A 12196-nucleotide genomic window follows, 5' to 3' on the forward strand; every position below is an offset into this window, starting at 1 on the left:
TACAGCTTTCTTTCTACTTACGGAGTTCTCAAAAAATGTGCAGGCTTAGAGTTGTCCTTATACAAAAAGGGGGGGGGGGGGCAAACTGCAAGAATGTTTTTCTTCTTGGTTTTGTAGCACATGCTCTTCTAATAGAAACCAGCAGCATTCACTTGCACCACAATGGTGCCATTTGTCAAATTACCCTTCCAGCGAGTTAAATCATGCCCTCATGGACAGAAAAGTTAATCTTTTTCCAAAGAGCCCCATTTCCGCCCAGGAAGGGGCTTATTTGCATTGCAGGAGCTGACTCTGTGTTATTATGTTTCCACAGCAGCTAGGTTCAGAGGTTAACCACATGGTGTGTTAACAACAATTTCTTTTCATCCTTTTAAAGTTATTTTCATTTCATTAGCTACCCCCTTGCTCTTTAATTATTCTCTGTTTAGGTTTTGTTGCTGCCATCATCAAATTTCTACCAGGGGAAAAGGTTGCTACCTTCAAGCCAGCGTGCACATGCTATACACACACACACACACACACACACACACACACCTTCTCTATACCAAGCCTTTGACAAAACAGCTGGATGGTGCCAATCTCTGTTTCTTCTTCTTCATTTAGGCCTTTTGATATCATCTTCCTTCAGCTCTTGCACACTGCCACCCTGCTTACCTCCTACCAGCATCCTCCATACAATGCCAGTTTCCCTCCTGGAATATGAGACTCCACCATTCCCACATAGCTTGTGCCTTTAATTAAATTCTAGTCCCCTACCACCCCTGCCAAGATTCATAGATACCCTAAAAGGTTCAGCATTAATTAACCAGAGCTCTGCAAACTCTCCAAGCTGGAATACTAGGGAGGAAGGGTGGTAAAATTTCGACATATTAGGATTTCTAGCAGTTGTGTGATGATATTCTTGAGGGAGATGCTTCAGAATCAGCAGAAGGTCGGGTAAGGGAAGAGGAGCATCATAAATGACCATAACAGCCCAGGCACAGTACTATATTTATTTTTTTAAATTCAATTTATTGTTTTTTCTTCCCTTCTTAAGGAAACTGAATATGATCTCCCTTTCTCTCCTGCTTTCTCTCTCTCTCTCTCTCTCTCTCTATCTCTCTCTCTCTCTCAATCTTCTTCACTAACAAAGTAGAAGAAATAAGAGTGTTGCTAAAATAAAGAAAGCCCCCAATACATTTTATTTTATTTATTTATTTTTTATTTTTTTTTCCCCAATACATTTTAAAAAAAAGTAATCTGGGGCTATTTCTGTGAGAGTAATATAGTAATTAGCCCCGACATCTCTACATGCTCTGGATTTCTAACATTTCTCAGAAACTCCAGAGAAGAAAAACTGGATTGGTACATTAGAGAACTTTCCAATGGAAATGTGTTTTTAAAAACTGGATCAAATTTGAGCAGCCCCTGAATCTCTAAGAGAACTTAGTAATCAACAAGTTAACATGTATCTGATGGATGAATTCCTTCATAATCCTAAAGTGTTTGCCTTTCCTTTTTCTTCAATATCCCCATTGGGGAACTCACTTTCCTTGAAGAGATCATTCAGTACCTAATTGATTCTTGGAAATGCTACAACTTCCACCAGTTAGATTGTTGAAGTCTCTTAGGATGTGTCTTACAGCTTTTTTTCCTGGGAAGTCTTCCTTCTTCAGGAGAATACTACAGATTTTTTAACTACTCTTGCTTATGTGCCCAGAATCACAGGAACCTGCTCTGTTACTGCTGGCATTCTCTCAGCAAAAAGCTTGGCTCTGCTAAGGTCTTATGGAGTTTCTTTAAGGCTGTAGAACGTAATTCTTCTCCTCATTTCCAGTACCTAACTGTATCTGCAAAGGACCTGGATCGAGTCAAAGAAAGCCTTCATTCTCCAAACCCCTAGCAAAATCTATTGAGAAGAATCTTGAAACTGGTTGAATACAGATAAGATCTAGAGATCTAGATACTTCTAAGATTCACAGAACTGATATATTAGAATGGAACTGGATACTTCCAAAAATATCAGAACAACTCTATAATGAAAACCACAGCTTTTCACTTGTACCTAGACAAAATCCTCAGAGTCAGACTTTGAGGGGCAAAATTCTCTCTGTCACACAAATGCAGCATTCAAAAAGAGAATCTTAGAAAGCCCACAATTCTTGATTGATTTTTGTAAGAATAAGATACTACTTCTAATTCTCCCCAAAGGTGAGACTCCTGATCACTTTTTGAAACGTCTATACTATCTTCTTATGGAGGAAAAACATGCCGTCCCATTTGCTTTTGAACTTCCTATTATTTTGCATTCCAAAGAAATCTCAGTGCTTGCTTTTTCCTTCTATTAATATGTCTATTAAAAGGAAACCAGCCTACTGTTTTTTTCTTTTTTAATCTTTTTTTTTTCTAATATGGTAAGAACAAAACCCAACTCCTCAAATTTTTAAAATTCTACGGTGGAATTTTAAAATGCTACTATTAAGATTCCACAAGACAAACATTTCCTGTATTGAAATGGTTACCCCATACACTATCAAAAAATGTAAGAAACATTCTTTTCAACTACCATCTCTTGAGCACCTCCTACATATCAGATTGGGGATTCTGGAAGCTTATATAGGATACTTCATTTAATTCTCTAACAACCTGATGTTAGTTACTATCATTCAAACTTTAAAAATAAAGCAACTGATGTTCAATGAAGTTAGTAACTATACCCAACATCCACAAAGCCAGGGTGTGGTAATATCAGCATATGACCCAGTTCTAGCTGATATTCATTCATTCTCTCTGATTGAATTGATACAAGGCTTAATGAATAAAGGCTGTGCTAACTATTTAATGACAGGTAATCAAATCTATAAATGCATTAAGCAATTAAGTTATCATTTTTCAACCTGTTCTGAATTCAGGGATAGATGCCTTAGATGTCCATTCCTATTCTTTATCTGCTGTGGGGCTGGAATGAACCAGGGTAGAGCTCTACAGCTGAGCATCCCAATTAAACCAAAGGGAAGAAAAGATGAGCAGTAGCATACCCAGAAGCAAATCAACAGTCCAGAACAGTCAGAATGTCTACCTCACACCCTGCTATCAGGTGGTTAGTAATTGATAATACTCCTGAGGTGGCATAGTCTGGTGGTTCAAAGAATCTCTTCCCAGAACTGCTATAGCCACTTTGTAACTTTGGGTGACATCTATATTTCTGTCACTATCCAACTGGCCAGAAACTCACTTCAGTAACAGGCTATGAAAATTCATAAATTACCATTTTGAAAACTAAAACATTTACTTCATATAGTTACATGCTTATGGCTACCAAAGAAAAGGTGCTTTATAACTAAATCATGTGTCATAATCTCATCTTCCACATAGATATAGGATTCAGCCAAGGCTGTCATTCTTCATGCTTCCTATTTTTTCCCTAGGCTCTTTGATCAGAAAGCTACCTGTAAAACCTTGATGGTCTGATCATTGACCATTCCAATCCAGCAATCTTACCTGTCTACCACTTTGTGTCAGTTCCCTTTCCTTTCATTATTTATTAAGAATGTAAAACAATATCTTTAAACATGATTGGTATAGAAATATTCCTGCATATAAATAATCTGGAAGCCACAGAAGGAAAAGGTATTATCAGGAGTAATTGTGCTGAGCAAGCTTGGAGGTGTAAACCCTGGAGGACAGGGGCTGGTTCGCAAACAGGCAGTGAGGCTTAAAGAAATGAAACCAGGTGTAGGATAACTTCTGCCACAAATAAGTAATGGATTGACAAGAGCAAATGTCGTATTTCAGATCTGTTGCACACTGCAACATATGCAGCCAGTTTATATGTGGAATAATGGAGATTCTGAGCTAAAGATGGGAGAAAATGTGGATTTTATAGAGGTTTGCCATATTTTTGTTACTTTTCTTACAAAAAAAGAAAACTTAAAACTACAATGAACATTAGAAAAGCATATGGGCTAGTAATGACGAGTAAGGTAAGGCATAAACCAACAAATGAGGGAACATGACTGAGATCCATATTTGTCTCTAGAGACACTGCCAGCGGGTTCACACCCTAGCTGCCTTGCAGATCTAGCTTTGGCTCCCACAGCGTTAGCACTAAGACAAAAAAAAAAAAAAAAGGGAAAAAAAAGCTTCCTAAAAGGGGAAAAAAAAAATCTATCTTGAAATTCTTTCTTTGATGAATTATAGACTGGAAATTATTATTTGTTCCTTCATATACTTATTCATTCACTATTCATTAAACTACTAAATGCAGAGTGCTATGCTATGTTTCAGAGACACAAAAATGAAATACAATCTTAGTCTTGTCCTCAAAGTCTACAATGTACTGAGTCAGACGTGTAGGTTAATAAGTAAGGAAAATAACTACTTCATACCTGTGTAGGGTTAGTATTATACTTGGTACTTTCTATGAACTTGCTAATTACATTTCATTTAATCCTCACAATAAGCTGATGAGACATGATTATCGTTTGTGTTTTATAGATAAACTCTGGGTCAAAGAGGCTCAGTTACTTGTGCACGTCTACAGAGCTAGAAAATGGCAAAGCTGGAATTTGAATTCATGACAGTCACTCCAAAGCCTGAGTTATTAAGCACTACACTCTAGTGTAAAACAGCTGTGTTGTTTACAGGTGCTGTGCCTGTAAAACTAGATAAACAGCACAGTTGAGAATAAAGAAGTATATTCACATCCACCCAGAGGGCAAACGGAATCTGGAGAGGCTTCAGACAGAAGCTATTTAGGATGTGAAGACTTACCTGACTCAGTAGTTTATCCCATGTATTTTTATCCTATCTTGGAAATGGAATATATAGTGAAATTCCAAACTGGTATACAATGAGTCAGCAGTAAAACATTTTCTCCTGTCACTTTTTCCTATGAACCTATGAAGAGGTATCACATTGATAACTTACAAATGGAACTGATATAAGCCCTAGAAGAAACAATTTTGACAACATATTTTCAAAGTTCCCTGTAAGGGAACAATGATGTGGGTCTTTGACAGTCCTTTAATCATTACCAGGGACTCAGCCAGGTGGGGAAAGTATCAACATCTGCAGTATCACCTGTTTTGCACCTGGTAGGAAGGAAATCACTACTGGTGGGGGATGGAGTTCACCAAAGGCAATCCTTATCTTTAATAAATGAACAGCGGTCATGATGGGAGGTGAGGCATCTATGTGAAGGCATTGGTTGATGAGGGAGAGAATCTCCTGTCAGATGCTTCCGAGAGTATGGAGAATAGACTTACAAGACTGGTGGATGAAGAATAAAAAATCCATTCAATGAAATTAAAAGGCTCTAATCTTCTACAATTTAAGAGATCGTATGAACTGAGGGCCTACAGATTTCTTTCATGGTTTCTAGAACATAAAAAAATAATATTTTAGATTAAGCAAATTAAGAGTTTCTTCCAGTCTCATCAAGGCAGTCAAAAGACATCAGAAATGACAGCTACTGGGTAACAGGTCAATAGTTCAGAATTAAATATTCCAAATAAGAGAATGAATTGGTATTCCATTAGGAGCAATCACTGTGTCTTCCTGGAAAATATGAAAGGTTACAGTCATTTATAACATTTTTGACGATGGTGGCTTAGTAGCAGAATTTAATATTAGGGACAGAATACCATTCACGCTCATATTCAATTGTATATAGTCACAAAATGGGAAGACACTCTGCCAGCTTGTCCTTTTCCTCTCAAAGCTGATAAACTAAGTTTCTACAGCTGTCATGCCTTCCGCTAGGTTGATGTGCTGAGTTTAATTAGGTTGTAAAAACAGAAAATAAGCCAAATAATTGAGTAAATATAAATGGAATAAAGGCATTTCCATCCTAAAATGGGTTCCTAGGAAATGTAAAGTAAGATGAATTGTGGCAAAGGAGGGTAAACATGTGTTCGTATGTGGCTGTGTTCGTCTGATCAAACCTGCTTCTGCGGCTGTAAAAGGCACTTGCACAGTGTGGGGATGGTGAATGGATAGATTTTCCTTGCCAAAGAGGGGAAAATTTTGTCTCAAATGTATCAGGGACAAAGAAATAAACAGTTTTACTGGCCAGAGAATAAAGTCTAAGAAAACAGATCCTTAATTGCCACCTAGATTTCTAACATCATGGTATTTGTCAGCATCACTTAACTTAAAATTACTGAATTCCATTCAAAGTATTTAGAAATCTATTATTTCAAGGACACCTGGGTGGCTCAGCAGTTTGGCGCCTGCCTTTGGCCTGGGGCACGATCCTGGAGTCCCGAGATCGAGTCCCGCATCAGTTCCCGGCATGGCGCCTGCTTCTCCCTCTGCCTGTGTCTCTGCCTCTCTGTGTGTGTGTGTGTGTGTGTGTGTGTGTGTGTGTGTCTCTCATGAATAAATAAAATCTTTAAAAAAAAAACAAATCTATTATTTCAGTATCCTTATGTAAGAGGTTAGATAATAATTATAAGGAAATAATAATAAACTAAATAATAGGCAAGTATTTGTTGCCCTAAATAGGTCTCAGATGCTATAATAACTACTTTATATATCCTAGCCCACTTAATTTCCCCTCAATCCTAGGATATAAGTACAATAACTATCCACCTTCTGTAGATGAGAAACCTTAAGGTTTGAGAGGCTAAACATTGCCCAAAGTTGTGCAGTTTGCAAGTGACAGCAAATGTTATATAAACCATCTATGAAGCTCTTTGCCAATATTTCTGATTTCTGGAAGGACTCTCCAGGTTTTACTTGCTTATGTGTCTAGAAGCACTTTCCAGTGGCAGAATAATCAGTTCTACACCTAACATGAATGGGTCAGTGCCTTTTTCTGTTAGAGTTTCTATAACAGATATATCATAGATGGGTAGCTTATAAACAATAGCAATTTTACATTTCACAGTTCTGAAGGCTGGGAATTCCAATCAAAGGTGCAGACAGATCTCATGTCTGGTGAGAACCTGCCTCCTAGATTATCATCCTTTTGCTGTAATCTCACAGGGCAGAGGGGGCAGGAGAGCTCCCTCGTGTCTTTTTTAATACAAGCACTAATCCCATTCTTGAGGCCTCTGCTCTCGTGACCGAATTACCTTCCCAAAGCACTACTTCCTAATACTATCATGTTGGGGTTAGATTTGAACATATGAATGTGGGGGGCATAAACATCTAGTCTTGTGCAATCAGAAATATTCATTTGTGTTAACCGTTGTCACATAACTCAGATAAGAAGAGCAATGGTACTTTGTTCTAATTGTGGTCGCTACTGCATGGACTATGAGCTAAACCATAACCCAAGATCCCTTCATGATGTTCTGACATCACCCAATAGTACGAGGGAGCAAGAAGGGGGAATGTGCTCAAGTTCCTCAGCCTTCAGGTAGTATTCTAGCCCAGTTCCTCTCAGCCTACAAACAGTTCCCTAAAGTTCTTGCCAAAATGCATATTCTGATCCAGTAGATCTGGAGTAGGGCTTGAGATTTTGCATTTGAAACAAATATCCAAGTGATGTCCATGCTGTTGGTCAGAGTAACATTTTTTTTTTTTTTATGATAGTCATAGAGAGAGAGAGAGAGGCAGAGACACAGGCAGAGGGAGAAGCAGGCTCCATGCACCAGGAGCCTGATGTGGGATTCGATCCCGGGTCTCCAGGATCGCACCCTGGGCCAAAGGCAGGCGCCAAACCACTGCGCCACCCAGGGATCCCAAGAGTAACATTTTTTGAGTAGAATGGTTTGAAAAAAATCTGATTCAGCCAAAGGTAAAATGATCATTCCTTGAAGAGTAAAGAGTAGCTAGGAAAGCTGTTGGATTCAGCCAAATCCTATTTCTGACATACTATAAAACATTTATCTGTTCTCCTAATTTGTAAATTGGGTCTAAAGATCAACCATTGTTCAGACTCAAAAAAATGCCCATTGTTCAAAGCCATCCTGATTTATTTATGGTAGAGGAAGTAAACAAGAAGTCTGTGCACAGAAGACAAAGATACGATCCTCAATCTTGGCTATTCTCTCCCAAGAGTTTGTCCCTCCAGGTTTGAACAAAGGAACATAATAATTACACAGATTCAAGACTCCATGAACTAGCTCAGCAAATTTTCCAAGAGTGAAATTTAATATATAAGGCTAATCTTATCATTTGTATCTGACAAAGGACTCATGGTATTCCCTTTTTCCTCTTAGAGACTCCTTCTACTGTATGTATGTATGTGTGTATATTTATATTTATATTTATATTTATATTTATATTTATATTTATAGTATATATATTTCTCATAGAACCAATACCATAAAATGATATTTATCTGCTTACATCTTTCTCTTCATGTTGACACTGATCTCGTCGAAAGTGAGAGTCACATCATATTTCAAATGAGTAACTAGAAAAACACTCATTATAATTGGGAGATGATTAGCAATTATAACATTTACAACAGTAGATATTGTTGGCCAAATGTTTTTCTTCTGTCTGGCCTCATGCTAAATGCTTAATATACTTGATTTCATTGAATCCTCAGAACTATACTATTCTTATTATGCAGTGGAGGAACCCAGTCTTGACATTCCTTGTTTTATTGGTTTCTCTATAGGATTTTGATACAACTGTTCACTTCATGGCTCCTGAAATGCCTGCTTTACTGCAGGTTCTACTTTTCTGCTCCTTTCCCTTCTTTAGTCAGTTCTTTCTCTTTCTCCTATTATTTCCTAAATTGATTCTTGTATCTACCAATATCCTATTTCCTTCAAATTCCATACATTCTTTTTAAAGATTTTATTTATTTGAGAGAGAGAAAGTGTGCACGTGAGCAAGTAAGTTGGGGGGAGGAGTAGAGAGAGAGGGACAAGAGCACTCCATGTTGACCACTGAGCCCAACATGCGGCTCAATCCCAGGACCCTGAAATCACGATCTGAGCTGAACCAGGTAGGAGGCTTAACTGACTGAGCCACCAGACACCCCTCTCTTCAAATTCCATACATTCTCAAGACTTCAACTATTTTCTCCATGGAAAAATCACTCCAAATATCTTCTTTCACCTTTTTTTATGGTTTTAGACTCCAGTCCTACATGACCAACTGCCTCTCAGGTATCTCTGCTATACTGTTCTCTATTATTTTAAGTATCAGAAAAACAGGGATTTTTCTCATCTCTGCACCAAGCCAGTTCTCTCTAAATCAATGATCTAGTTTTGGAAATGGCATCATTAACTTTTCATTCATTCAGAAATGAATTCTTTCTTTCTTCCAAAGTCCAGTCAGCCACCCTTTTGGGGAGACTCTTTTAAAATGCTATAATCGTTTTTGCACTCTAATGCCATCAACTTAGTACAAGTCTTATAACACCAAACAGTAGTTAGTACCCTAATTATCTTTTGTTTTCATCATCTATTTTTGCACACATCCTTAACTACTTTCCCATGAAGTCACTTCTCTGCTCAAATAATCTTTATGGTATCACATTGCCAAAAAGATTAATCCTTAATCCAACAAACAAATCATTTTATTGCATTCAAGTCTTTAAACTCAAACTTCTTTAGGAATTCTGAATGCTTGCTCTATTAAAGCTTTATCTCTAACCCCCATCCTATAACCCTTACATTCTAGCTATATACATCATTCTCTGATCACTCTCTCTGCTTTTTTTTTTTCTTGAAATCATTTAATTTTGAACCATAAATATTCCTGTTTTTCTCATGGCTTATCCAAATTTTATCCAGTCTTCAAAACCCAGATCACATGATGCTAACTTTGGAAGTACTTCCAGGGTCAACTTCAGGTAGAAGTAGGCCTTGCCTCCCATGAATTTATAAGCCAATAATCCCTTTTTGAGGCACACATCCAAATCACTTGTAGAGCTTTTTGAAAATACAAATGAATATATCCTATGTCAGAATTTAGAGTGTAATTCCACCAGGCAAATCTTAAGTCTCTCTTGCATTGCTGCTATTCAGTCACATAATTTCTCTTTTAAGATTTTGGTGAATGTCTCAGTCTTCTTATGCAACTGCAGTATCTTCTAAGTTACCAGAGTATCCTGAGGATACATCTATCAGTATACATTAAAAAGTGCATTAGGATTATTTGTTTACATTTTGGCTTCCCTTCTATCTAATCTCCCAGTTATTTGAAGAGGGGATGGTAGAAACTTTCAATCAATGTCTATAGAAAGCATTAGGCATCTGTCACTATGGGCAAATCTCTTGTAATCTTTAGGTACAACACTGTGACAGCCCTGGGGATCCTTTGTCACTGTACTCCTAATTGCTTAGAATGGAGTGAAGCACGGTGGGATTCAGTCAGTCATCTTCCAAAAGGGAAGAACTAGTCTTGTTTTAACACATCCACTTCACTCTCATAGACTGCTTGATACATGATACATCAATACCTCAATGGGCAGCTGCAGTTTTGGAAAGGAATTTGCTTTGTGCAAGACTAGCCTGATAGAGCAGTTTGGAAGGAGTCATGTGAGGAAATGCTAGGGATTCTGGTAATGAAATCCCACCAGTTTGTTATGGAAATCGAATACAATCTGCTTGCTGTGGGTATTTAATGTAACGTTTCGCTGGGTACAGGAGAAGCAATTAGGCTGCTGAAAATTGTGTTCGCGTTCCCCATAATTCAATACTGACCACTGTTAGTGGTGTAAGATGTGACAAGACTGATAATTAATTTTGCATGCAATCAGTGTAATAGGAGGGGAGGGAAAAACAAGGAGAAGAAAATGCCTCTAGATTCAGAGGTAGAAAAAATGTTACTTCCAAAGGTTTGATAATGACTCCTGCAGAGCCAGCATCTGAATAGGAGAACAATCCAGACAAAATCCAATACTGAAAATGAGTTTCTATGCTTCAGATGGGGAAAAAATCACGAACCCCATCCATGACCATTTCTTCTCTTGTGTCTCTCTTCCTTTAACTAAAGAATAATTGGAGTTTGTTTACATGTATAAATAAGTGATAGTAAGCTCTTCTAAAGCCAGTAACAAACCTTGGGCCTTCTGTTCCCTTCGTGCTTCTCCTTGAAGGAAATTCTTATTTCAAACATTCTGCATGTGAGCGTATGTATGTACACATGTGTTCTGTCTCAACAGAACTGTCAGAGGTGGCATCTTGCTTGCTTACTCTGTTCTCTATCAGATTTCAAGTCTCGTATTTTTGGAGGACTTACTATCTTCTAAAGTTTTTAACAACAGCTTTGGTAACAGGTAATTGTGCACAGTTCTTCTAACAGAAAATATAGCGTGGGTCTTTCAGTCTATCTATCTATCGTCTATCATCTATCTATCTATCTATCTATCTATCTATCTATCTATTTAGGAGACAGACTTAAAATGCCAGCATAGTGGAAAAAAATTAATTCAACTAAGTCTACTGCTAGGTGAACTAAAATGTACTCCCCCACATATTTCAGCTTTGGTTTAGTGAATTTGTGCTAGACTGTAATGAAAGTTTGACTTAGGACTGTTTCTGATTCATCTGTATATGCTGTGAACTCACCTAGCTTTTGGTGGGCAAAAGGCAATCAATGCAGTTGTTGAAATAAGTGAATATGCGTGAGCATCAGTTAGTCAATCAGTCACCTGTTAGTTGGTTAATCTCTTCTAGGATTTGGGAACATGGGGTTTCTTTGGGTAATGCCCATCTAACTTGTATAATCTCTGTCAATTACTTGGAACAAGAGAACCCACGGCTAAGGCAAAATGTGAGTTAGTCATTTGCTGCTTAGAGCTGAGAGTGGTTTGGCTAAGTAAGGTTAAACAAAGACAGTCTGAGTAGCTGGGAATGGATTTTCTGAAGGCTGGAACATTCATAGAGTCCAGAAGCTGCTTAGAATTAAGCTCTTTCCTGTTGGAGGTAAGACACTTGATTAGAACCTGAGCAAAGCTTATATATGTAGTAATTAGGAATTGTGCTCAGTGCGAACAAGTGATACAAAAAATAGTGGTATAAACAATACAAAGATTTATTCTCTCATATAAAAGAATTCAGAATTAGGTAGTTTAAGACTGATACAGAATTTTCCACAAAGTCAAGTAAGACCCAGACACTTCTACTCAGCATGGGACTTCTACCCTAAAATTACTCTATGATCCAGCTTGAATTCTGAGGTTCCAGTCATCATATCCTGGGAGCAAGAAATGCAAGTGGTGTCCCTTACACCAAAGGCAGATCCCTTTAAGCAGTTGAATTGTTTGTACCATCGAATGCTAGTGCAGATATGTCATTTGTCA

The 12196-nt window shown here is 37.8% G+C and overlaps 1 protein-coding gene and 1 long non-coding RNA gene across 7 annotated transcripts in view; one reads left to right on the plus strand and one right to left on the minus strand.

Annotated features, from left to right (window-relative positions):
• NRXN3 (neurexin 3) overlaps positions 1 to 12196 on the minus strand; it is a 1543117-nt gene that overhangs the window by 209198 nt on the left and 1321723 nt on the right. The gene's annotated exons all lie outside the window — the stretch shown is intronic.
• LOC121493081 overlaps positions 879 to 12196 on the plus strand; it is a 61310-nt gene continuing 49992 nt past the window's right edge. Inside the window, exon 1 of the long non-coding RNA XR_005988372.1 lies at positions 879 to 982. This is a non-coding gene — a long non-coding RNA (uncharacterized LOC121493081). The remainder of the gene's footprint in view (positions 983 to 12196) is intronic.

This window comes from Vulpes lagopus, chromosome 6, assembly GCF_018345385.1.
Source record: "Vulpes lagopus strain Blue_001 chromosome 6, ASM1834538v1, whole genome shotgun sequence".
NCBI classification, from domain to species: domain Eukaryota; kingdom Metazoa; phylum Chordata; class Mammalia; order Carnivora; family Canidae; genus Vulpes; species Vulpes lagopus.